General features: G+C 36.6%; 1 protein-coding gene across 1 annotated transcript in view; it reads right to left on the bottom strand.

The window, feature by feature from the left end:
* Nucleotides 1-21,463: 21,463 nt before the first annotated feature.
* Nucleotides 21,464-25,913, bottom strand: part of ARAP2 (ArfGAP with RhoGAP domain, ankyrin repeat and PH domain 2) — a 128,857-nt gene continuing 124,407 nt past the window's right edge. The window contains 1 exon segment of the mRNA XM_040555449.1: nucleotides 21,464-25,905. The gene's annotated coding sequence lies outside the window, so the exon portion shown is untranslated.

The raw sequence follows: 25,913 nt of genomic DNA, 5'->3' as shown, positions 1-25,913 counted from the left end.
AAATTTATCAAAAAAAAAAAAAAAAATCATATGGGCTTTGTCAAGCACCTAAAGACAGATGAAAAATTTTCATGACAGTATTTCTAGTAAAAATACAAAATGTCTTTTATTGGTAGCCCTGGTCCATACGTTCACAGCAGACATATTTAAAGACAGATAATTTTACAGATATGTGAAAAAAAAAATCATTGACAATAACAAATCATGGCTTTGGCATTAATATTATGCTGAAACCATGATTCTTAAGGTTAAGCTGTCTAACTCAAAGCAAAAGAAAATACACGACCTATGTACCCCACCAAAGCAAGCCAGCAGCTCTGGAGTTTTAAATATTTAAAGACGCTCACAAGCAAATTGTACCTCATGAATTATTTGTAAAAATATTTTTTCCTACTTTTAAACATAGGAGAAAATATTATGCTACTTGTTGTCAAATTATTTACTAATATCATCAACTTATTTTATAATGCATCTATTTTTGCTGGTACTCTTTATCTAAACTTCAACTTCTCTTTTTGTAATTCTCTTTCTGTACCTCATTTCTTTCCAGTGTTAAAAATAATATGGAAATGAGCCAAAAGTACAAGTAAATAAACATTTTTGCTTTTGCTGCATGTTATAGGTATGCTTTCTTTTGGCTTTGAGCACCACTGAAGCCACCTGTTCATTTTTAAAACGTTATATATAATAGCAGTGTCACGTACATGCAGAATGGACGTACATACACCAGAATGGACCTGGAAAGATAACCTAGTACCTCTCCTAGGCAAGACCATCCTCAGCTATTGCCTTCTGGACAGACCATTTTCTCAGAGACCTCCAGTGACACAATAATTTCTGTTATAAAAAGAAATAACAGGTATTTCTTGATTACTTGGCAGTAGCCATTTTGGTATTTTGAGATAGTCCTGCTCAATCCTCTCTTGAAATTAAGCAATGCCTGCGTCTTTAAATCTTTCACACCAAAGTGGAAAATGACTCGCTAAAACATCCTATAGAAAATGTTGGGAAACTTGCACTGGATCATATTCTCAATATGAGTCAGTGTCACATTTTGACAATAAAATGGCCTGTAAAAGGCAGAAAACCATACTGAAATGTACAGTCTTTGTGCTGTCCACATCAGTCATTTGAAAGGGTAATAATAAATTTCTTTCCCCTTACCTTCTTTGTTGACTTAACCAACATTTTCATCTGTTAAAGCAAGTATGTGTGCTCAGAACAATTGTCTTGTTTTCAAAAAGCCAATGCTAAAAAAAAAAATAAAAATATTAAAATTAAAGCATTATCATATTTAGTTAAGATTAAGGCAATCCTGCTTAAACAAATATGAAGTTAAGAATGACTAATATTCAAATAAACAATTTAACTTTCAGTTCTTTCATGAAGGGTTTTACCATGCCAATGGAACATAAGCATGTGCTTTGCTGTACAGAGATGGCTTTGGCACGGTAAAGGTTTTCTGATTTATTTTTTTTGAGGGGGAGGTATTTATATGTACATATATATTTATGCATATACATGTGTGCATATACACATGTTCATATATATGTCTATATATGCATATACATATATGAAGTAATTAAAATATATATTAATTACTTCAGTGCTTCAGTGAAGTAATTACTTCATTGCAGACATACAGTCATCTTTAACAAACTTTACCTTTGATTCAGTTTTCTCATTATCAACATTCAGTACTGTTGGTCAACTTTTGCCATGCACTTCACATGGATACTCGAGAGGTTTCAGTAAAACCCTCCGACATTTCTGTTGCCAGGTATTTCCCTAGTACATGATATAGTTGAAGGAGCAACTGAACTACAGCTATCTGTGGCGTTTGATTGTACCATACGTTGATTTAAACTATACCATCCTATAATGCCATTACACATGCCACATTAACTTATCCTACTGATTAGTCATAGAATCATAGAATTATAAAGGTTGGAAAAGACCTTCAAGATCATCTGGTCCAACCACTGCCCTACTACCAAAGTTACCCACTAAACAATGTCCCTAAGCACCATGTCCAACCTTTTTCCTTAAACACCCCCAGGGATGGTGACTCCACCTACCTGGGCAACCTGTTCCAATGCCTGACTACTCTTTCTGAGAAGAAATGTCTCCTAATTTCCAACTTGAACTTCCCCAGCACAACTTGAGGCCATTCCCTCTAGTCCTACCACTAATTACCTGCGAGAAGAGGCCGAGCCCCAGCTCCCCACACCTTCCTTTCAGGTAGCTGTAGAGAGCAATAAGGTCTCCCCTGAGCCTCCTCTTCTCCAGAATAAACAACCCCAGTTCCCTCAGCCGCTCCTCACAGGCCTTGTGTTCCAGGCCCTTCACCAGTTTCATAGCCCTTTTCTGGACACGTTCCAGGGTCTTGATGTCCTTCTTGTACTGAGGGGCCCAAAACTGATCACAGTACTCAAGGTGTGGCTCCACCAGAGCAGAGTACAGGGGAATGGTCATCTCCCTGGTCCTGCTGGCTACACTATTCCTGATACAAGCCAGGATGCTGTTGGCTTTCTTGACCACCTGGGTACACTGCTGGCTCGTGTTCAGGCAAGCATCAATCAGCACCTCCAGATCCTTTTCCTCTGCACAGTTTTCGAGCCATCTTTCACACATTCTATTTGCTGTTTATTCCAGCTGCAGAAAACACTGTACACATGCTGGCATAGATTAGACTGAGCCTACTTTTCACTCTTCCCCTTACTTTTCTGGACACACACAAAGTAGAAGTCAAAATCAGGTTCCTGGTTAGGTCAATGCACAAACTTCAGCCAGCTTGAGAGGAGCCAGGGTTTCATCCCAGAGGACCACATTCAAAATTCAGTTGCCTTTCACCTTTGAAAACTGACAGGTACAGTTATATGCATTAAACTATACTTCTTTAGCTATTTCTTAGCAGGAACACAGACAACAGCCATACTAGTTTTCTCAGGATGATGTTCTGACTGTGGTTACTACACACATGCAAGGTGGGATAGTGTTACACCTAGCTCGAAAACAAACAAAAAAAAAATTCCAGCGCTTAGCCTTACCTCCCACCCCAAACACCCATGTACAACAGAATAGGTATCCATTCCTTAAAGTTTGAATATAAAAGACTAATTCCCACTGCACACTGACATCAGGGGAACTCCATGTTGGGTAAGAGCAACATAGGGAACTCAAAAGCTATGATTTTGGAAACATAAAAAAATAAATCTAGTAATGTTTATATTTTAACTGGCTGTACATGTATAAAGAAATTAAAACAAATAGCAAAGAAGACAACATACAAAGGAGGATAGTATGTGTAAAATAATGCCTTACTTGATGCTGATGATTAGGGCTCTGGGAGAGATCTTGAATTCATAGCCTAAAAGGCTGTCCTGGAGCAGCACACCCCCTTTAGTCTTTGCACAGAAACAAACAGATCTCAGATTTTGCTTTTAAGACAATCTTAAGCAGACAATCAAGATTTTAAGTATGTTCAAAAGGAGTCAGGAGGGGAAGAAAGAGAGGAGGAAATGTTAATGAAAGGTACATAAATAGACTTGAAAATATTTAATGAAAGATAAATATGGAACTACTGAAAGAAAAAAAAGGGAGGAAGGGAAATAAAAAACCCAGAAGAAAACCACTGTAAGATAAAAATAACCTTTTGTGAAAAGTAATAGGGTTATAACTCTTTAAATAACTTGGGAGCCCTCTAGAGGTACTTACTGTATTCTGTGCTTCTGTGGCTGTCAAAGTCAGCACCACAACATGAACACAACCAAGGCTGTGATGCTTGCATATTTTTACCAAGCTCAATCATTTGGGAGCCAGCTGTGCAATTATGCATATTGTTGAAAGACCGACTGCATTGCAATAAAAGATAAAAATGCTGCTACTAGAAAAAAACACACTATAGATAAAAGTGCAAATATGTCAGAGAACTTGGAACAGGAGTCAGTCATATTTATATTGCTGAAGCTAACTGACAAAAAAAAACAAACACACACACACACACAAAGATGTCATTTCTTGATTTTCTGACCATATATATTTTTAATATAGTGTGCTATTTTTAGACTGGCATGCTTTCTAAAATTCTGATAAACATGTAGGTTTCTGCAGATAGAATTTGACCCAGAGAATAAAACCAGCAGATGAAAATTTCAGATTCATTCTTAATCACTCTGTTACATCTGACCATCTTAGGAAAGCAAAAGAATATATTTCACAGTTATTAGTTCGTTTAACAATTGTCAATTTTCACAATCTTTTGCTGTCATTTTATTTCAGTAAAGACTTTATGCTTCTGAAATACTTTCTTCTTTCTCTCTTGATCCTATGTTTTATAATGCACTTTTACAGTTATGTTGATCTTTTAGTGTTATCTGAATGTTTATAAAATGACCCGTCAGACATTCGGGTTAACATTAAATGCGTACAACAGTTAATTTTGCTTAACTGTGGTATTAAATAAAATCCAGACTATAAATTAGTCAATGCATACTACGTGAAAAGCAATGGTTGAGAAAACAAGTGAAACACTTTGCCAAGGCTTTTGTGAAAAGCTCAGACTTTATCTTTCTCTATCATTCTAAAAATATGAAACCTTGAAGAATCTTACATTGATGACAACATCAACCCTTCTACCACTAAATGTGCCAAGGCGTACCAGAGAAAAAAATGGTGAAGGCGTTGTATTCAACAGCGTAGTAGCATTCCTGTGCTCCAGCAACATAATAAAGTCATATATCATACAAACTCTGTTTTCTCCTGTGAGTTCAGTTAATAACAGAAGGAACTTTCTTTGGGTTTACCTGCCAGATATATGATGCATATTTCAAAGAGTGGAATTTTTCAACCTCATTCTATAATGGTGGCTTCAGAAGAAATTATTATTTATAATTCATCCGTCGTGTGGAGAAGAGTCAGATGAAGTAAAATGTAAATCTCTTTATAACTAAATTAATCCAATCCTTTTTCATTTGTCATCCCAGTGACAAAGCTCTATTGTCAGCTGAACAGATGTACTAAGTGCTTGTCACTTATGTGTGTTAAAACAGCAACCACTAAAAAGAGAGAATTTCTTCTGACTAATACACGTCAAAGCAGAAGACTACTTCTGTTTAGTAATTTGCTTGGGTGTTTTGTTTGCTTTATGTCAGATATGAACTTTTAGTACCACTGGTAGATGGAAGAAGAATTAGGAATGCATGATACTTTTTCAAACTCCACAAATCCATAGTTCCTTCTATACCTTCATTCTATCTTCATATCAAAATGCACAGTTTATGGTCTCATAATGGCAGAATAGTTGCTAAAATATTTCTATTAAAATGCAAATGTTGACCTTCCACCAAGTTTTAAGTTAGAAATTCTTATGCCTCACCCCCCCCCCCCCCCCCCCCCCCGCCCTATTTTTTAATAGATATACTTTGCAACATGACAGTAATTTTCTTGGTAGACCATGCTTCCTTTATTTTATTTTTCTAACAATTAAACATTCTTTAGAGGGTTTTTGGTGTTGTTGTCCCTCCCTCCTTTTTTTTTTCCCCCGAAAAATAAAATATAAAACTTTCTTTGGAAATGAAAAAAATAAATTATTACAAAATCAAAGATGAATAGACTAAGTCACTGTTATCACAAGAAAAACAAAAATACTTTTCTCCTGTGGAAAAATAATTTAAATAACAACAACAAAAAATGTGTCACTATAATGACAATGAAGATAATCAAAGATCATCCTATAAGATTACTGGTAATGTATGCCATTAATTTTGTATTCCAAGCTATAAATTACATTTATTTTGATTCTATTCTTCTACTTTAATTCATTTTCAGGCTATTCTGATTGTGGGAGATGCATCATAAAGAACTAGCTTAGCTTTGTTCCCTTTGAAATAAATACAGTAAGAATGAAAATTACATCATCCAAACTAAGATGCCTAAAATACATGAAGATATTGTAGTCTTGGAAGTAATACATGCACTTGAGCAAAGGAAGAATTTTGTACATCTTTCAAACACTCATCAGGTCTAGTAGATAGAACGGGAGAAATCTTCAGGCTCATCTGCTCAGTTGTTATACCTAAATTGCACCACAGGTTAAAGAGGTCTTTCAGGAAGGGTTCCTAAGAAGGCATTTCCTGGTAAAGTGTTCAGTAAGTCAAGAAGAAGAAGTGGGTATAGTAGGTCTGGGTAACTGATATTTTCAAACAAGCTTGCTGAGTGTCTAAAGCCAATCTCATATCCCATTACCAACCCCCCCAACCAAAAAAAAAAAAAAAAAAAAAAAAAAATTAATAATAACAGATTACCAGAATCTTACACAGGCTGACCTCCTTAATTCTTGCAGGCTGTCAGTCCCTGCTCTCTTCTGGAACAATAATGAATAAAGGCACTTGTGTATTCATCAAGATCTGTCTCAAGCAACAAAGTAAATACTAGTGATATTGAAAAATAATTAACATTTGGGGCTCCGTATGAAAATGTAGTTTCTTCATTCCCAGCTTGGGCAGCTAGGACCACTGTCTTCTTGTAGCTAGAGGAAAACTAAATTAAATTAAATTAAATTAAATATTTATGGCAATCCTATTTGCTACTTAGTCGCTTTGTTTGGTTTTGTTTTGTTTTTACTATTCCACATATGAAGTACAGTTTCTATAATTTGCATCATGACTTCTATCAGGTCTAGGAAAGCAAAACCAAAGCTGTGCAAGCTGTACGTATGGTTTGACCACAAACCTCTGTTTCCACACTGATCTGCACAAAGCGGTAAACCCCTTCACAACAAGGGACGGCTGAAGACACCCAAAGAACACTGTGCTGTCTCATTTGGGTTTGCAGCATCAGGATGAACCTCGCTTCTGAGCTACACCAGAAGCTACATCCTGCTTTCCAGGATTCCCCTCCACTTCTTGCTCTCCTGCAGCAGGAGGAAACACACTTCTTATGAAGCACTGGAGATTATCTATAGCTAAAGGCAGGTCAACAAACATGTTGTTGCTGGAGATTTTAAGATCTCTAAAACATTACTGAAATTTCTTACTCATTTAAAATATGAGTCTGGAAAAGGTTTTCCTCTGCCTCAGAGGAGAGACAGAGACTGGACCTAGTGAATCAAGAAGCTCCTTCCAGTTCTACAGTCCCATGTTAAAAGTATTTAAATATCAACAGGAGCTAACTATCTTAATACCAGTAAAGTGACTGCATTTGACTCAACTAATTTTCTACAAGAGAACAACTATATCTCCTCTATAATGCTGAATTCAACTGTCAATATACATTACTGATGGTTTCTTCCCACTCTGTTTATTTCCAGGTATTGTAGACTGACATTTTTGGGTAATGCCACAATGTAACTAATAATAAAAATAAATTTCATGCCTAAATAAGAAAGACTACACATAGATAAAATAACAAAATTAAACACTGGTTTCAGAGTCAAACAAATGCATGTGTTCAATCTTATATGGTCACTTTATACAGGAAAAAGATAAAAAATATATCAGTTTTACTTGTAATCAGGTAGCAACAATACATTGAAATAGCCAATGACTGTTCTTTTTACCAGCTATTCAAAGTGAAAGCACTGGACACAGATTTAAACATTTTTGTTGGGCTTGATTAACAGAAGGAAAAGAAAAGGAACAAAATTAATTGTTATTGGCAGTCCACCTATAAAGTATGCAAAACTCATCAATTCTTTGAAAAAAATATATATAATGTTGGAAAACAGCCAAGATATCTAACTTTTCAAAACAGCTGCTTAACATTCACAATACTCAGTAGCACTAATGCTACAAATGTCTCACAAAAGCTCAAATACTTTTGGTTGGGTTAAAAGGATGTCATTCACAGAAACAGTTCGGAAAAGAATGCTACCAAAAAACCCTTGAGACACCCCAGAGCCAGCTCTGATGAATACACCTTGATTTCAGTTTTAATCTAATCCTAACCATCAGAAATGTTCCTTCTAACTAGCAATTCATTTTCAATGCAATTTCATGAATTTAGTGTAATGCTTGGGGTATACTCCATTGTTAATACTGCTCTCTCTGCTATCCCAGATTCATGGGAACAACGTAAAGCACAAGGGGAAAACTATATTTCCAATAACAGTTTTCTACCACAGATTTTATTATTATTATTATTTATTTCAATTCTATCGTTATTAAGCAAGGTTCCAAGAAAACTCAGCAGCATGGTAAAAGCTTAGGCTTTCAGCAGGGGCAAAGGCTACAATACGTACAAAGGCTACAATACCAGTCCAGGCAGCATAAGGAATTGGGAGCTTGATGTTGCAGGGTTCTGATAACCTGAATCTTATACACAGCAAAACAGGCTGCCTGGTTCAGGTGGTTTCTGATAAAGACAAAAGGAGTTTTTCTACTTGCAGTGCTGTCACTTTGATCAAGACTAGCAGAGGAGGCCGGTAGGGCTCTGTGAAATTAAACATTCACATGGAGCAGGAGTGAGGACTTAAAATTACAGTAGATCTTGAATATCCTTGAGCAAATTTAGGAGGAAGAAAGGACTGTAGGTAACATGGGCGTTTAGCTGAAAATCTGAGCCTGGGAAACTTGCCTGATCTCACATTTGTGACTGTGATCTTCATCATTGTCCCTGCAACTTTCTGACATCTCCTAATCCTCTCACTAGAATCTACAATTTCCAACAGAAACACACAGAAGGAGCAATATTCTTCTCCAAACTGAACGTTCTCTGCCTTTTGGAAACAAATGGATGTTTTCATAGCTCATAGAAGCATCTATTCCTCCTAAACTTTTAGTCTGAGTTATTGCTTTTGGCAGAGTTCTCATGTCATCAAGAGCTGGATACAGCCTTATTTTTTAAATCATTTAAAAACTTCCTGTGTTGCATCTTCACTGAAAGATCTACTTTTCCCCCTATAGGAAGGAAGCTTACCTTTCTTCTCCTGTGCTGACAGACCTACAAAGCAAGAACAAAGCAAAGAGCAGAGACTGTCACAGCAAGTGGCTATCATTTGTATAGGAAACTTTAACATCTGGAGCTGTCAGCCTGCTGTGAACACAACTAATTTCTCATCACTAAAACTATGAAATATAAATCTTCATGTATCAAGTCTATTGAAATTCTCGTGTTGTTCCTTTACAAACACTTCCTTTCGCCTCTTTTTCAACCTAGATAGCTCAAGACTTCCGTTTCATGCATGTAAAATGTCTGTACACCTCTTAGCTCTGGTAGCAGTGCTTTTTTTCACCCAGTATTACTTAAGCAAGCACTAGATCTGCAAAAAAAATCTGTCAATTTTGTACCTACTCTTTTTTTTTTTTTTTTTAATTTTACTTTGATACATACTAACGTTTTTGTCTTTTTTAGCATGGCTGTATATTAAGTAGAAGCTTATGATGGTTGTTACATCAAATCTGTTTCCTGGGTGGTCTAGAAGGTGGCTTGCTGCAATAAATAACCATTTAAACTATTCATTTCAGTATGAAACCTTGCAGTTATCAAAAACTGTGACTTGCACTTGAATTTACCTTCAGCTTTTTCTAGCTTTGGCTAACCTAACTGATTCTGTTATCTACAGACCTCCTTCTCTCTCCCCATTCTCTCTGCCAGTAAATTCACAATTAATCATCTATTTTAGACTGATCACTAAATGAAAATAATCAGGGCAAGCTACAGAGATTTCTTTTTCATTGCTGCTGGACTTAAAAAGTTCTGTGGTGTTTACTTTTTATAATCAGAGTCAAGATAACATGTATATGGATTATTTATTTACTCCACAGTCCTAGGCAGAATAAATATGGCCTGTATTCACATGGACTGTACAGTTTAAGTAGCATGGGAAAACTAGACCTCAATCTGAAATAATAACATCATTTAAGTAGTGGGAGGTTGCTGCAGGCAAACTGCTTTCTGCATTGAGGGTATATATCTGTTTTACTGTTCCGTAAAACTTTTCCCCCCAAAAAAAGTCTTTTAATTGTTAGTAAACTAACTAACTAACTAAATAATAAATGAAGAAAGCTGCAAGGTGTTGCAGGCTTGAAAAAAAAAAAAAAAAAAGAATGTGATTGTGATGTCAGATCCTTGTGCTGGCCTCAAAGAACAGCATTCAGCAGAGCCAGTCAATATGACTAAAACATGCCTTTATAAAACAACTGCTACAGAAAAAAAAAACTTCCATGCCAGTGACAGGAGGTGATTCAACTAGCTGGCTGACAGTAAAGGTTGTTTACCAGGTTCTGGATTCCTAATTGGGTGCCTAGCTTGCTAAGTACCAGCTGGTCTTTAATTAGTTGAAAAATTATCATCACTAAAAGTTGCCATAAAAAGAAAGAGAATAATATAATTAAAACGTTAAAATCCATATGGTGGAACACATACCTTCACTTGTCAATAACTGTTTTTCCTCTCTTTCCCACACATCATTAATAAGGCAATACTGTCCAGTTGCTGAAAAACTCTCATTTTATAATTTATATTGAAAGAAATATTAAAAGGGAAGTGTGCTGAAAGACTATACATAGTGCAATTTTTCTCTCTGACTGTGAAATTATCCAGGATGTTAGTTTCTACAGGTGTTCAGGATTGATGAGTCACCCTTGCCTGATCGTCTAATCATCATAGGACATCATTATCACACCTTTGTTCATGACTTATAAAGTAAATTTAGATGAAAACCTCTTTGCATATGCAACTTAGCAAAATACAAATTTTATGCCTATGATTTATTAAATGTGAACATTGCCTGAATGCACATTGCAATACTTGTGACTGGAAATCTACAAGCATTTTTGCACTATAATTATCTAACAATATATTTTGCACTACCATTTCTAAGGCTTACAGACCTTCTCTGCCCATGAGGAATATTCACTAATGTAAGTGGGATGATGAGATTACATGTGAAGCAATGTGATGTTAATATAAAAGAATAAGTCTAAGTACATTTCTAAAATATTTTAAACAGCTGTGTTATCAAGTTTAATATTATAGAGTATTACAATTTTTTTTTTTTAGCTTATTTTACTTATTTTTTTTGGTCGAGGGGAAAGGGAAAATGATAATACTACACAATTTCATAAGAGCTGAAAACCTCTAGCTCAAAACCTGATAGCATCATTGCATTCATTAACCCTTTCTGTGACAGAGAAATTCAATGGTTGGGAAATATTAATTTATAGTATTGGTGCATTATTAAACAAAAAGAGAAAAAAAAATAGCTCTTTTTAGTGTCCAGATTACCTGTGAGAAATGGATAAACTCTATGAGCTATGGCTCATACTAGCAGCAAGTGACCTCCATTCATCTGCAGCTGTTCTTTTTTATATACAACAGAGAAATCTAGGTAACAATTCTGTTCCCCTCTACAGGAGTTGATTGCCCACGTCATGAGTTTAGAAAAATCTTTGTTAGCTAGAGTTAAAACCAAGACATTCTGTGCAAAAGGAAAGGAGCTGAAAGCCTGAATTTCCAAATGTCTCAATTATCCTGGACTCTGCAGCCTAAGGTTGAGAAAAATAATTTTAAAATAACCATTCAAGATGAAATCAGTTGAATCTTAACAACCACCACATACAGAGAAAAAAAAAATCCACCTTTCATAAATTTATATAAACCTTCATTTAAGATTAGGAAGTTGCAGAAAGAAAAGAAGGAAAATATTCATCAGATAAGCAGCGTACAACAATATACATCAGCCTCAGTCCTTCACTAAAATGCCTTCCAAAGGCTAAGGCATTATTTTTTCCCTGCTGAAGTGTCATTTCCTATCTAGATTATTATATGTTCAGCCTCATTCACATTAGGCCAGCCACTGCAAGGCACCAGAAGAGATGAATGTGCCCTAGGCAACTATAATAGAGTTAAAAAAAAAAAAAAAAAAAAGACAACAACAACAGGAAAACTAAACCCCACAACTTTCCAGCTTAAAATATATTATCACCAGTCTTCAAATAACATTGCTAGGGTGAAGTAAAAAAGGCTTATCTAGGAATTTCATTTCTTTTTTCTCTTGAACTGATTTTAATAGGATGCTACTGTAATTTTCTGTAATTTGAAATACAAAGTTTTTTTGTGGGGCCAGGGGCTAGTGAATTATTTAGCATTTGTATGTATATAATAAAACTTTTTTGAGGGGTGGGGTTTGATGGACATCAAATTATTTAGCACTTGTATGTCTATAATGAAGGCATGATTTCATTTTTGTAAACAGGAATAATTTTGAACTTAAATCTAGATTTAACATCTTATTTGTGTTGATTTACCTATTTAAAGAAAACACCTTGAAAATTCACATTTTTAGCAAGTTACTTAAGTATGTTTCACGAAACTTTAAATATAAAATTAATATTTAATATTACATTATAATTCAGAAAATATTGAAATAATTCTGTATTCAACTCCTGATTAATTAATTATTCCTCTATAACATTTAAAGGCAGGATATAACTTACACATAGAGGACTGAAGCCAAATTTCTGTAGAACAAAGTTTCTTTTATACTGTTCCACAAACAGACTGCTTTTGGGAGGTATGGAAATTTGATGGGAAGAGAGGATTTATCTAGAGGGATTTATCTTAATATATTCAGCTCTTCGCCAGACCTTAATAACAAAATAACCTGTTAGGGATGGTTAACACATCTTCTATCTTACTGTCCCCCACAGGCCAACAAAAAAATTCAGTTCTGATTTCATGTTCTAACAACATGTACAGGAGAGAAATGGACATGCTGGGAAGGGTCTAACGAAGGAACACAATGATGATTAAGGGACTACAGCATCTGTCTTATGAGGAAAGGCTGGGAGAATTAGGACTGTTCAGCCTGGAGAAGAGAAGGCTCAGAGGGTATCTTATCAATGTAGCTAAATGCAGGCAAATGAGGGTGTAAAGAAGTCTGTGCCAGGCTATTTCCAGTATTGCCCAGTGCCAGGACAAGAGGCAGTGACACAGCCAGGAGCACAGGAGGCTCCCTCTGACCGTCAGAAGCACTTCTATGCCATAAGGGAGAGGAGCCCTGGCACAGGCTGCCCAGAGAGGTTGTGGAGTCTCCTTCTTGGAGACCTTCAGAAGCCACCTGGACGTGGTGCTGGGCACCCTGTTGTGCGTGTCCCTGCTGGAGCACGGGCTGGAGCAAGTGCCTCCAGAGGGCCTTGCCAACACACATGGCTAATGTTTGTCCCCCATAATGTTCCAGCCAATGCTTTGGTAACTCAGCTGTGTAATCACTTGTATATTTATATTTATATAGCACCTAGCACCGTACTGATAAATGCTCTTTGGAACCAATCTGATAGCAGGGAGAAGAACAAGAGTTGGCCTGTTAGCACCTCAGCACTTCTGTTTCCAGGCCAAAAAAAAAAAAAAAAAAAAAGTCCCAAGATCACAAGACAAGGTGAATAGAGCAAAGGGTTTTAATTTGTTGTGACAGTAGAAATGGATCAGTGGGACTAGTGTAACCTCTCCTTCCTGTAGTCCTACAGGAAAAGAACCTGGAAAAGGGGAAAAATGGAGCTAGTACTGAAGGTCAGGTTGACATTCCATGGGAACACAATCCACATAGCTTGGACAGGAAACCTGCCATCAGGTTAACCACAAGGCCAGAGCAGCAGCTTTAAAAATCATTTAATAACAGCAGCAAAAAAAGGCATTACCCTTGGAGAGGTACGTGAGGGGCTGCAAAGTGAAATGCAATGACTAAGTACTTTCATTCACAAATGTACATGTACAAGCACAGAAAAGTCTGGTAGACATCCCTTTTCCTCAATTTTGTAATACATATTACGGCAGACTGCCATTTATTTAACTTGCAGTTTTGTCATAGTCAGGATTCCACAAGTTTTCTTTGAATTAATTTGAATCCATATTTATTTGACTTCTTCCTCTATTTTAAAAATCCGTTTTATTCGAATTGGTGTGGAAAAATGTATCAAAATAAGGCATCCTAGCTGCCAGATTGCAGCATGAACCTAGATTCAACCTTTATGTAATTTCCAGTGCCAGGTGATAAATGAAGAGATTGAAAAGAGAACTGCTACAGAATTCTGATGAGCAAGTCCTTTCCAGCTTCAGCAAGAAAAAAATGAAGACTGAAGATGATTTCCATGAAACAGACTGCATATTACAAGCAGCAGCTGGAAATGAGCTTATTAAAAATGCAACTGAAAAAAGACACTCTTACAGTACCTATTTTCTGTGAGCAAGGGCTGAGCTACCCTGACCTGCCTCACTGAAAGTTCTATAACTCACTCAGGCTTACAAGGGGAGCAGAAATAAAAACAAAGAAATAGCTGGGAAGAAAACGAAAATAATAATCACAATTATCAGATATGATAGTTTGAAGCCAGCAACCTGCACCACAGGGTAAATTTGTCTAGGAAAGATGAAAAAAGGAAATTCTCAATTCACTTACATACCACAAATATCAGGTTAGTGACATAGTATTTATTTCATTTTTTTGGAAACTCAGCCCCTACTAAAAAAAAAAAAAAAAAAAAGTGTTTGTTCTTTCGAGAGTCCCTCAGTATAATTTCAAAAATCTAGAAAACTACTTCTTATTTTTAATCTTATATTCTATACCTTGTAACTGAATTAGACATTGTAAGTGCAGACAAGTTTTGTACTGATAAGTAGCTACAAATGCCATGTTGAATGCAGTTAGCTGTTAAAAATAAGCAGTTTCAAGGGGCATATTTGTAAAACAGTCAGATATAGCAGTTGAAAATTCTGCAATTTATTATTCACCAAACTGCTTTGGTAATGTGAAACACAAACAACACCTCTAGCTGATCTTTTTGCTCTTTAGATTTTTTTCATTGTTTCTGGGTTACGTGCTTCAAGGAGGTGAGCTGCCCAGTACATTTGTCTCTCACATCTCCATGTTAATGTAAAGTTCTGAGATCAAGAACTACAAGGGGTAAACATAAGCAGCCTATAATGGGTTGCTTACACTATTCAGCATGTGGTATATGAGCACAAAATATTTACAAGGTTCATTTTACATGCACATTAATTATGTAAAATTAGAGACACCAAGAGAGAGCCGTTAAGTGTCAATTAGACAATAAGATCAAGAGTGCTGGCATTGCTGGTAATAAGAAACCCAGAGTTTACTTCCAAAGGGAAGACAGTTCATTAACATCTTAATTTGTTTCTCAACAGTTCAATTATAACATGCCTAATGTACTGGACATTAACCTTTGGGGGCCTGAACCAAGTTGTAGATCAGAGTAAAATGACCTTACTCTTTTCACAAAGGTGCAGGTGTAACTTTTTTTTAGAAACTTTTATTGTTGATCATTTGCTCTTACTCTTAAAACTCTTTTAAGACGCATGCCTTTAAATGTTTAGGGCAACACCCAACAAATTGATGAGAAATTTCTCTTTTCCACCAAAACCTGGAGAACTGCAACTAAAAATAAAGTGCACGCAAGCATCAGGGAACACAAGAGAAAAAATTTGGCATCAAAAAGCAATATAAATAGAGACAACATGATGCATTTTTCTATACCATAAAATGCATGGAACACAAAATGCATTAGCCATTTTACTCTGTCTGCACATTAAAACTTTCTTGCAGTTTAGTCAATTGTCAATTATCTTGAGTTAATTGATTGCAACAGAACTTGAATTAACAATTAATTTTTAACTACAAATCTAGATACCCCAGTCTGTTCCAAGAAATCTGTGGCAAACAGTTCTGGTTCTGGGAAAGAAAACAGTTTCTGGTGTATACAGTATTTCAGAAGCTGTTACTAAAATCACATAGGGGTGTGGACTTTAGCCACTAAATAAAACTAAAATTATTGTCTGAAAATTAAAGATTTAAATAAGAATGTTAACAAGATTTTAGTTTTTTTCTCAGAGTAAAGCTTACCTAGTTTTGCTTGCAGTCAAATTTTTTCTTCCTGTTGGCGTAGCAGACATTTTATCTGTATAGCTTTAAAAAAATAAATGTTTAGGGGGAATTGATTTCTGCAATCCAGGTAGTTTATAAACTAGTCCTTTAATGAAGATCCAATCATAAATACAGCTGCATCCGTTTACCGAGCAATTTCTTTTCACAGTTCATTAATTGTGAAAAGTCAAAAGAAAAACAAAACAAAACAAAATGTCATTTTATTATAGTGTCCTGTATAGCCATGAAGTTGGGATGCGCTTTTACGCGTTCTTCTCACTAATGATACATCAGGGAATAGAAAGGTAGGCAGCAATATCCAAGAAGCTGACAAGATTTAGAAGAGTGGGCAACATACTGTACTTTTGGAGGTGACAAGGTGTCTGGCATGCCTTTAATTTTCACTGTGTATTTTTGAGTTCTGAACAGCTGACAACAGGCAAGGTTAAAGAAGGTTCTCATAACAGGTGGCAACTAGGAAAAAGAGAGAACGAGTGCAGCAGAACACAATTTGACCACTATTGTTATACAATAAATAAAAACATATACTTTCAAAGATAGTGAGGAACCAGGTTCTGGGAAGTTTCAAGTAAGTCAGATACAACAATGATGTTTCATGTCTATCCATTGCTTTTGCTTATAAGGTAACCAGGAAAAGATCAAGTGCTGTATATGTCTATTAAAATGTCTACTTAAAAAGCTAAAACAAAAACTTGAAAAGGAACACGTGCATGAAATAATTGGTTTCTTTATTTGTAAAGTATTTCTTTAATGAAAAATATTCCCTAAAAAAAAAAAAAAATGTGATGCAAGTGCATTATCAGACAAGGTTAGTGATCAGTGACAAATGTGAGATACAATACTACTGACCACATGCATTATCTGACCATGCTTTATCACCCCTATTTTTTTTTTTTTTTTTTTGGTTTGAGAAGCTAAGAAAGCCAAATCACATGAAACCTCTGATGCCTGTGGAGAGGAAGATTCTATTTAAGGTAAGCATTCAAAAAGAGCATTAACCATTCACACCCCAATAGTCTAGTGCAGTTGAGTAAAAGCAGACTATAAATGTTTTCCATTTAAAGTGTGGCTGCTCATTGAAGAATATATTAAAGAAAGAAATTAGGTGAGTCTTGAATAAGTATTATTTAACTTTAGATTTCATCAATCTTGACTAAAAAAGTCCAGTATGACAATAAACAGTCACTCTAACAAAGATCATTTACAAATACGATAAGCTTTTTGATACCCCTCGGGAGTGCAGAGTCTCAGGTACAGGCCAGAGGCTATGCTCAAAGGTGAAAAAAAACCACTTTGTACTTTTTAGAGCAGAAGAAACTCTCTTTATAGAGAGTTTTACCTCTCATCTTAATTGTGTATTCTAGGCATGCCAGACTAATTGTAGAACTGAAAATTCTATAAAACTTGAAAATTCTATATTTTTTCTGAAAGCTACAGCAGTGAAATAATTATTAGGAGTCAGAAAATAATGCATGATGAGATACACACCACCCACCACCAAGGTCTCAGCCTGGACTACAGCATCCACAGGCTGGAAGGGAATCAGAGAAACTGCTAAATTCCATTTTTTTTTTTTTGAGCTACACTTTGTAGCTCAAAACAGCTCTTTAATAACTCAAGATAAAAAATAAATAAATAAATAAATGAGGAAACCGTGGAGAGAACATTTATCTTGGAAATCCTCAGCAAGACAGAGGTCTGATGGCATTGGTGCAATTTCTTACCAATGACTTCTGGCCTTAATTTGAATCCAGTTGAAATATTCACTTGATCACCTTAACCCACTTGACGGAGAAAATTATTTTAAAGTACTCAGCTACTGCAGAATTAATTAGTGTCATCCAATTCCTATTTTATCAAAACCCTTGCCAAAATCATTTAGTATGGGAAGCTTTTGTAAATAATGATGTTAAATAGGAGACTGTATTTTTTTAATAAGATTTTAAAAATAAATCTCTTACTGTACATTTGGAACTTTAAAACAATGCCTAATGTCAGCAGGAGTTAGGAGAAAGAGGAAAAGGTCACAAAAGACTCAGCTAGAGATAAACTAACAGCTAACTACAGGACTGTCAAATACCCCATAACAACATCTTCATCATTGGCCATAACAAATCAAGGTTATATTATTCAAGTAAGCAAGATATTTATGGCTGCTGAATTTCAATAGAAGTATTTTGCCTAATGTTGTTGTTTTGACAAATTCTGATAGTATCCTAAGTAAGTATCCTAAATTTGCATTTTTAAAAAATTAATTCATTCATATATTGGGAAACTTTGGAATTTTTTGGAGACTGATATTAAAAAATATTCATCATGTATTAATCCCAGCACTACAAGTTAGAGAGAACTTAACAAGTTAACGCTGCTATGATGTAAACAGTTTGTAGGAAAGCAAACCTTTGTAAAAAGTCTTTTAAAAATATTTTACAATTAGTTAACTTCTCTCAATCAATATTTAAGCCTTGGAAGATAAACTTTCTAACAAAACTTAGTTACTAATATTGAAAATTCATGGAAAGGTCCAGTTAGTAAGAATTTTTCTTTTAAACCTGTGAGGAAATAAAAGTAATAAACTTCTATTTTGCTGTTTGAGTAAAAAGAAACTTTTTAAAGCTAAGGGTGATAAGGACTAAACCAACAGCCTCTTGTATACGGATAAAATGTACTGTTGTTTCACTCAGCAATTTAACCAAGACTTCATTGGTCAATACTTGCCTACAAGAAATTTGTGTAATATCCCATGAAACCTGGTTTCCCCTGGAAGGAAAGCCTGTGAGGAACCTCATGTGAAAGCATGTTCTACCTGTAGTAGTCTGGGAAGACCTTGGGATTGTTATATGCTATTTCTTGTATTTATCATTCAATGAACTTGAGCAATTCCAATGTATAATCTGAACAAGCAAACAGTTACACACACACACACACACACACAAAACAACAACAACAACCAAACAACCAGTAACAAATGAAAACAAAGTTAAGTGCGGGACACTAATCACAAGTGTAAACAGCTAAGATCAGTAAAGCTAAATGCTAATGGCTAAAGCCTGTTCAAAGAAATTATATTTCAATCATGCTGTAACTTGAGTAGACTTATAAAACAAAACTAGACAAATACAAACACATTAACTTTTTAATGGAACATATTGGAAATGTAGATAGGAGAGAAAATGACAAGTTATAAAACTCATACATACAGCAAACCTCAATTTTCCTGTGCTATTAGTTCTTAAGTAGTCCGCAGTACTGGACAAGCCAATGCAAATTAAGTTTTGAAAGAAAAAGCTTTCCTGTTTATGTAACCAAAGGTATATTGCAAGAAATTGCATTCTTTATTACCAAGCAAAACACGTATTATAGGATCATTAAGTCACTGAACTAAAATAATTTAAAAAGGCAAACAGAGAACATTTGCTTTAGTTTGCCTTCTAATTTGCTGTGGACTATAAATGCAAATATGCAAACTTCAGGGGAATTTATAGAAATGGGCTACAGAACTATATATCTATATCTAACACCTTTATGTCAGCCTGTAAACCTGTATCTCTCTTAGCCAGTTCAGTGGGCAATCAAGACAATGAGCAGGACAGGAGCGTGTAGTGAAGCCAACCTACAGATCAGCGTGTCCCCCAGCCTACAGCACAGAATAGGGTCTAGAACAATAAGGATGAAGAGCTCAAGTAAGGTCAGTAAGGCAAGTAAAGTACTAAAGCCTTCCAAAAGACCAGAACTGCAGTGCAAGAGTATAGGTACATAAGGAGATAGAATTGCCTACTACGATTGACATTAACATCCACATCCTTCTTCACTATCATAGATTGCCATGGTTTTCCAGTAAAACATGAGCAGCAAAACTTAACATTAATGTTCTCGAAGAAATTTCAGGAAAGTCAGGAACTGTATACTTAGCAACAGCAACTGTAAGGACTAAAACAGCAGGACTGTTTCTCTTCTTAACTGAGCTATAGATGAATCCCATTTGCAGTGGAATTGCAACTGAAGAGGTACAACAACTAAATCTAGTGCGAATCTCAAAGAAAAGTTTGCACGGCTTCCCATTTGCCTCCCACCCTCCAACCCCCCCCCATGTCAACTTTTTTTTTCTCTAAGAACAATCTAGCCTCAAAAATCAGTGTTTGACTTTTTTTTTTTGACAGCACAGAGAATATTTTTAATGGGTCAGAAGTAGGAACAGATTGTATTTAAGCATTCTGAATTTTCTTATCCAATCTTGCTGCAATAGACTTAGTTTTACAAGTAGTTTTTTTGTTTGTTTGTTTTTTCAAAGCAATTCAACTTGGAATACATTCCATCCACCCATCAAGGTAATCTGTTTCTATCTCAGACACACACAGTTCAAGTTTTCCAATGCAATTCATTGAAACCACAGATTTACCTTAAGTAGCCTAAATCCAATGTAATTTTAAGAGCACGCTGTGCTCACAATCAGTACTTGAGTGTTTTGTTGTTTGTTCATTTTTTATTCAGTTTCCACTGGGACTCAGGCACAACTGAAGTTCTTCTAATTCGGATGCCAGTAGCAGTCTGATAACCAATTCTCTCACTCTGAAACAACTTGCATTGGAAAATAGGATTTAACAATCAGAAGGGTGATGTGACAGGGCAGGCTCTTAAGTATGTCAGTGAGGCATGTATCCCCACCTCCTGTCTCCAGGAGGCACCACCACCATCCCCAACAGAGTTTTTTTTCCCCACCATCTCCTTAATCTGGAGTTTGGCATGTGGGGCTGGTGGTAACCTGGCAGCACTGAGGAACACGAACTGTGCCAGCACTTTATTGGGGAGAGAAGAACCCCAGGAGTGAGGTAGAACATCTGTAAATTTAATTCTCCGATAAATCTGTATCCGCAGGGCAGTACAAATCAGCCCCCATATGCAACAGTGGAAGATACCCCAGGGGGGTTGCTGTAGGGAAGACAGAACCCATGGAATCCCTGCAATGCACTTCAGGCATAGCAGCCCAGAGGTCTTCACAATGTAGAAACAAAAAATGAAAGATGCTGCCAAACCCTCCCCCCTAACTAAAGGAGTCTTCTGGGATATACACAAATTTCTCTGTACATCTCAGCTAGTCAAATCAACTCCACACTCAAGTAATCTCTGCTGAGGCACAAAACCAATTGAAATGGCTCTTTTGAACTAGTAGCCCAAAATAGTACCTGGGAAGAAGGTCTGGTTCAAAGGAAAATTCCAAAATAGTAGCTGATACTCATCCCAACTAAAGGTGAAGGTATATGATTTTTTTTTTGTATAAACGTGAAAAAACAACAACAACAAACACAAACAGGCATTATGTTAAAACAAACAACGTAATACAAGCTTACCTGTTAGCTTTACACTTGCAATGGCTGCAGAAGTCTAATGAAGTAACAATGAACCCGATATTTATTGAGATTTTTACCCTAGCCTTCCCACTGTTATAGAATAAACAAAATCTGTGCTTCATTTAGCCTCATTTTGCAGATCAGAAAGTAGACACTTGCCAGGCTATTCAATACCTTTGTTATGGAAACACATACAGAAGTCTTTTTTTATTTAACAAAAAATATTTATTTTTTTTTCTGGAAAAAAAAAATCCATCACCTGTTTTACAGAAGTAGCATTTATTCAAATAATTAGCATTTATCCTCTGAAAATTACACTTCCTTTACTATTCCACAATATGGCACAAAAACTTATAATAAAAGATCAGCAGCCATCAAGGTATTGCAACAAAACACATTTATTCTGCAGGTCTTAAATCAGTCTGAAATGTGTAGTGCAAGAATGATTATGTCAGATAATTGGTGCAAAACTTTGATTCCTATTTGAAATAATCCATTGCAGATTTAATTTCTATTTTCCCAAAGTAATATTCCTTGAGTTAACACCGTCAACGTTTGGCTCACCTCTGTGGATATGCACCTAAGTGTATGCACACAAATACATACATAGTGAGAGTGTATGTGGGTTTACACATACAAAACCAAATATGCGTAGGAGCTATTAAAAACTGTATTTCCATTGAGGATTCAACGGCCTTAAAGACAGTGTAGCTGTAATTGAAAAGTAAACATTTCAACGTATTTTAGTAAACACCTTTTCTTCTTGATTTTCAGGGCCCTTTAGCAGCAGCCATACAGACACTTTATCCGAGGTCTGCTTTTGAAGTAGAACAAATGTTTCTTTAGCCCTTAGATTCAATACAAATATACAAAACATTCTCTTCATGGACGTTTTCACTCCAACGCACAAAACCCTTCCATTGCTCCATTTATTCCATTAGCGTAGGGCTTAAATGATGCATGAGGCTTTCAGCAGTGAGGTGAATGTCATTTTTAAGGACCCAATAAAAAGATAAACAATACAGCAACCATAACTCCATACTGAAAAATACTTGCAAATAAAAGTACGACTGTAAACAGTAAATTCAGGTCCAGCCTCAGACACAAAGTAACCTCCTGATGGCATTAGGCCCTGATTCAAATCAGCATTTAAGAATGTGCTTATTAACATTAAGCACAGGCTTCAGTCAATACAGGTTAAGTTTTGGCTTATATGCTAATCATTGAGGCCCTGGCTCAAGAAAGAAGAGGCTCAATTACAAATTAGAAGTAGCAAAACAGTCAATAGTGCACTGGGAAAATTAAAACGTACAAACTCATTTCAGATTTAACAACTGGTCAAATGCGGTAAGTGCAAAGTCTGAAAGACTAAACTTGCTTTCTCAGTGCTACATGCCAGAAGAATAAATACTAGACACTATAAAACATTTGGTTTTGATCTCACTTCTACTGTACTTACTAGCAGATTTGCCAGATACATTGAGTAATTTGTCTAATATCCTCAAACAAATTATTTTTCCAATTAAACTGCTCAATGCAATCAAGAATGGAAACAACTGATGTGAGAAACGTTACAGCACCTGTGACTACCAAAAACAGAAGAGGGAATATGGGAGAATATTGATTCTATAAAGAAAAAAATCAGTAGGAACATAAAGCATCCTCCAAAGTAACTTTGAACAAAAATAGTGTCATTGCTGATTAAATATAATTTTTCCCTCTGAAATCTTAGGAATTAAAAACCAATTCTAAATAATTTACAATGAAACAAGTAGGTTAAGAATCTCTGTTCTACCCTAAGAGGTTTGGTCAACCCCAATGAGGGCAATTGAGGACAATTAGAGGTGTCAATAAGTTCTTAGAAGGCTGGTGAAATTCCGTGGCAAAGTAGAGTGGCTAATTAGATCATGAATAGTAGTAGCAGTAGCAAAGTAAAGCAGACACTGCTATCAATGCCTCCCTTAAGGACAAGGTGCAGTAGAAGCTTAGTAGGTCTCTTGTCCTGCTAACTAGACAGCATCTGACACCTGGAACCAGGCACAGCAGTGCCTCTGGCCCACCCAGCTGCTATGGAACAAAGCAAAAACTGAGATATACCACCATAAGAGAGGAAGGAGACAATCCCATGAGAGAAGTGAAGGTGAGATCCACACAACAACTGAAGAAAATCCAACAATTTCACATAGGTTTTCACATAGGTTTTGTTTTGAAGACAGATTTTGATTTTTTTTTTTTTTAATTTAAGGAACTCTGGGCATAAAAATCTAAGCAATTACCCGCAGGGTAGCACATCAGCTAGAGCACAAGTGTTTCCTAGTCCCTGCTAACAGCAGACTGTTCACCTTTGTTCTCACGGTAAAGGGAGAGGTTGATCTTATCCATTTAGTAACTGGCACTTCTCAACTGAGTGAGTGCCCTTCTGATGGATATGCTTGTGTGGGGATCAATTTCTCTTGAGGAAACTCATTTCTCATGTGACTACTTAATATTGATCAGATGCCAACTTTGTCAGGACCAAGCAAGCTACCTCCAAGCAGTGATAGCAAAGCCTGCCTTTGTCACCCTAAGCTAACCAGGGCCTGTTTATAAAATTCTATCAGCCTATAGAGCAAAAAGAGATGATGCTATTTTTTTTCCAATTCATATTTTCAAATTAGATTATTACTCCAAAGACAACTTCTTGTTATCTTCAGTATTCTTTCTCATTAAAGCCCTGTTAGAATTAAATTTAGCCAGGGACATCAAGGATAGCAAGATAGGTACATCAATGATAAAAGGAAAACTAGGGAAATTGTAGGCCCTCTCCAGAAGGAAAAGGGACAGCAGGGTACCTAGGATAGGGAGAAGGCTGAGCTACTCGGTGAATTTTTTGCCTCAGTCTTCACTGGCAAGTCTTCAAGGTTAGGGTTACAGTATTGGTGGATAGGGGAAGAGCAACTGACATCATCTACCTGGACTTGTGCAAAGCATTTGACACTGTCCCACATGATATCCTCGTCTCTAAGTTGGAGAGATATGGGTTTGACAGATGGACCACTCAGTAAGAAATTGGCTAGATGGTAGTCAACGGCTCAATGTCCAGGTGGAAATCAGCAACAAGTAGTGTTTCCTCAGGGGTCAGTACTAGGACCAGCACAGGTTAACGTATTTGTCAGTGACATGGACAGTGGGATGGAGTGCACCCTCAGCAACTTTGACAATGATACCAAGCTGTGTGGTGCAGTCAACACTCTGGAGGGAGGGGATGCCATCCAGAGGGACCTTGACAGGCAGGCCTGTGTGAACTTCATGTGAAGTTCAGCAAGGCCAAGGGCAAGGTCCTGCACCTGGGTTAAGGCATCCACAAACACAAGTACAAGGCTGTGCAGAGAATGGATTGAGAACAGCCCTGAGGAAAAGGACGTGGAGGGTGTTGGTTGATGAAAAGCTCAGCATGAGCTGGCAATGTGCACTTGCAGCCCAGAAAGCCAGCCCCAGTATCCTGGGCTGCACCAAAAGAAGCATGGCTAGCAGGTCAAGGTCTCTCCCTCTGCTCTGCTCTTGTGAGACCCCACCTGGAGTACTGTGTTCAGCTCTGCGGCCCCCAGCAAAAGAAGGACATGGAAGCATTAGAACAAGTCCAGAGGAGGGCCACAAAGATGATCAAAGGGCTGGAGCACCTATTGTACGAAGACAGGCTGAGGGAGCTGGGGTTGTTCAGCCTCGAGAAGAGAAGGATCCAGGGAGACCTTACAGCAGTTTTCCAGTACCTAAAGGGGGCCAACAAGACAGCAGGAGATGGACTCTTTGTCAGGGAGCATAGCAATAGCAGAAGGAGTAATGGCTTTAAACTAAAAGAGGGTAGATTTAGATTAGGTAGTAGGAAGAAATTCTTTACTCTGAGGGTGGTGAGGCACTGGAACACATTGCCCAGAGAAGCTGTGGATGCCCCATCCCTGGAAGTATTCAAGGCCAGGGTGGATGGAGCCTTGAGCAACCTGGCCTGGTGGGAGGTGTTCCTGCCCATGTCAGGGAGCTTGGAATTAGATGATCTTTAAGGTTCCTTCCAATCCAAAACATTCTCTGGTTACTTAGGCATCACAGTCATATGTATACCATATAGATACGGTGTTGAGATACAAGGACTAATGCATTGTCTTACCTATTATATCCCTTCTCTTTGATTCTTTTGCATGCTGCTCTGCAAGAGGACAAATCTTTGGTAACAGATACTCATTGTATTCTTAAATTTTAAAAAATTATATGTGAAAAATCACTCTTCAAAACAGATGTTAACTCATTTTTTATAGTGTTAGACAATTAAAAATATTGCAGACCAACAGGATGAATTTCAGCATATGTCTTGCCTTCATTCCAAAAATTTCTCTCCAGTACTTACAAGATGGTATGGAGTACGAACCGAGCAAAAGCTTTTGATAGTGCTTAGAATTCTTGTATCTAACAAAATCTTCAACAAAAAACAATAGATAAAACCCAAGTGCCATTGCACTGCACAGCAAAACTTCCAAATTTCAGGACTTTTGCACAATCATTTCTCTCAGTTCAATCTTAAATCATATCATAGCGTATGTATATACAAAATCAAGAGCTGCGTATAAACAAATTTTCTCTGCACTGTACAAACTACATACATAAAAACCCTACTTTTGCCCAGAAAATAAATA

Source organism: Cygnus olor, chromosome 4, assembly GCF_009769625.2.
Source record: "Cygnus olor isolate bCygOlo1 chromosome 4, bCygOlo1.pri.v2, whole genome shotgun sequence".
NCBI classification, from domain to species: Eukaryota; Metazoa; Chordata; class Aves; order Anseriformes; family Anatidae; genus Cygnus; species Cygnus olor.
The sequence above is the reverse complement of the archived record's forward strand: the minus strand, read 5'-3'. Positions and strand labels throughout refer to the sequence as shown.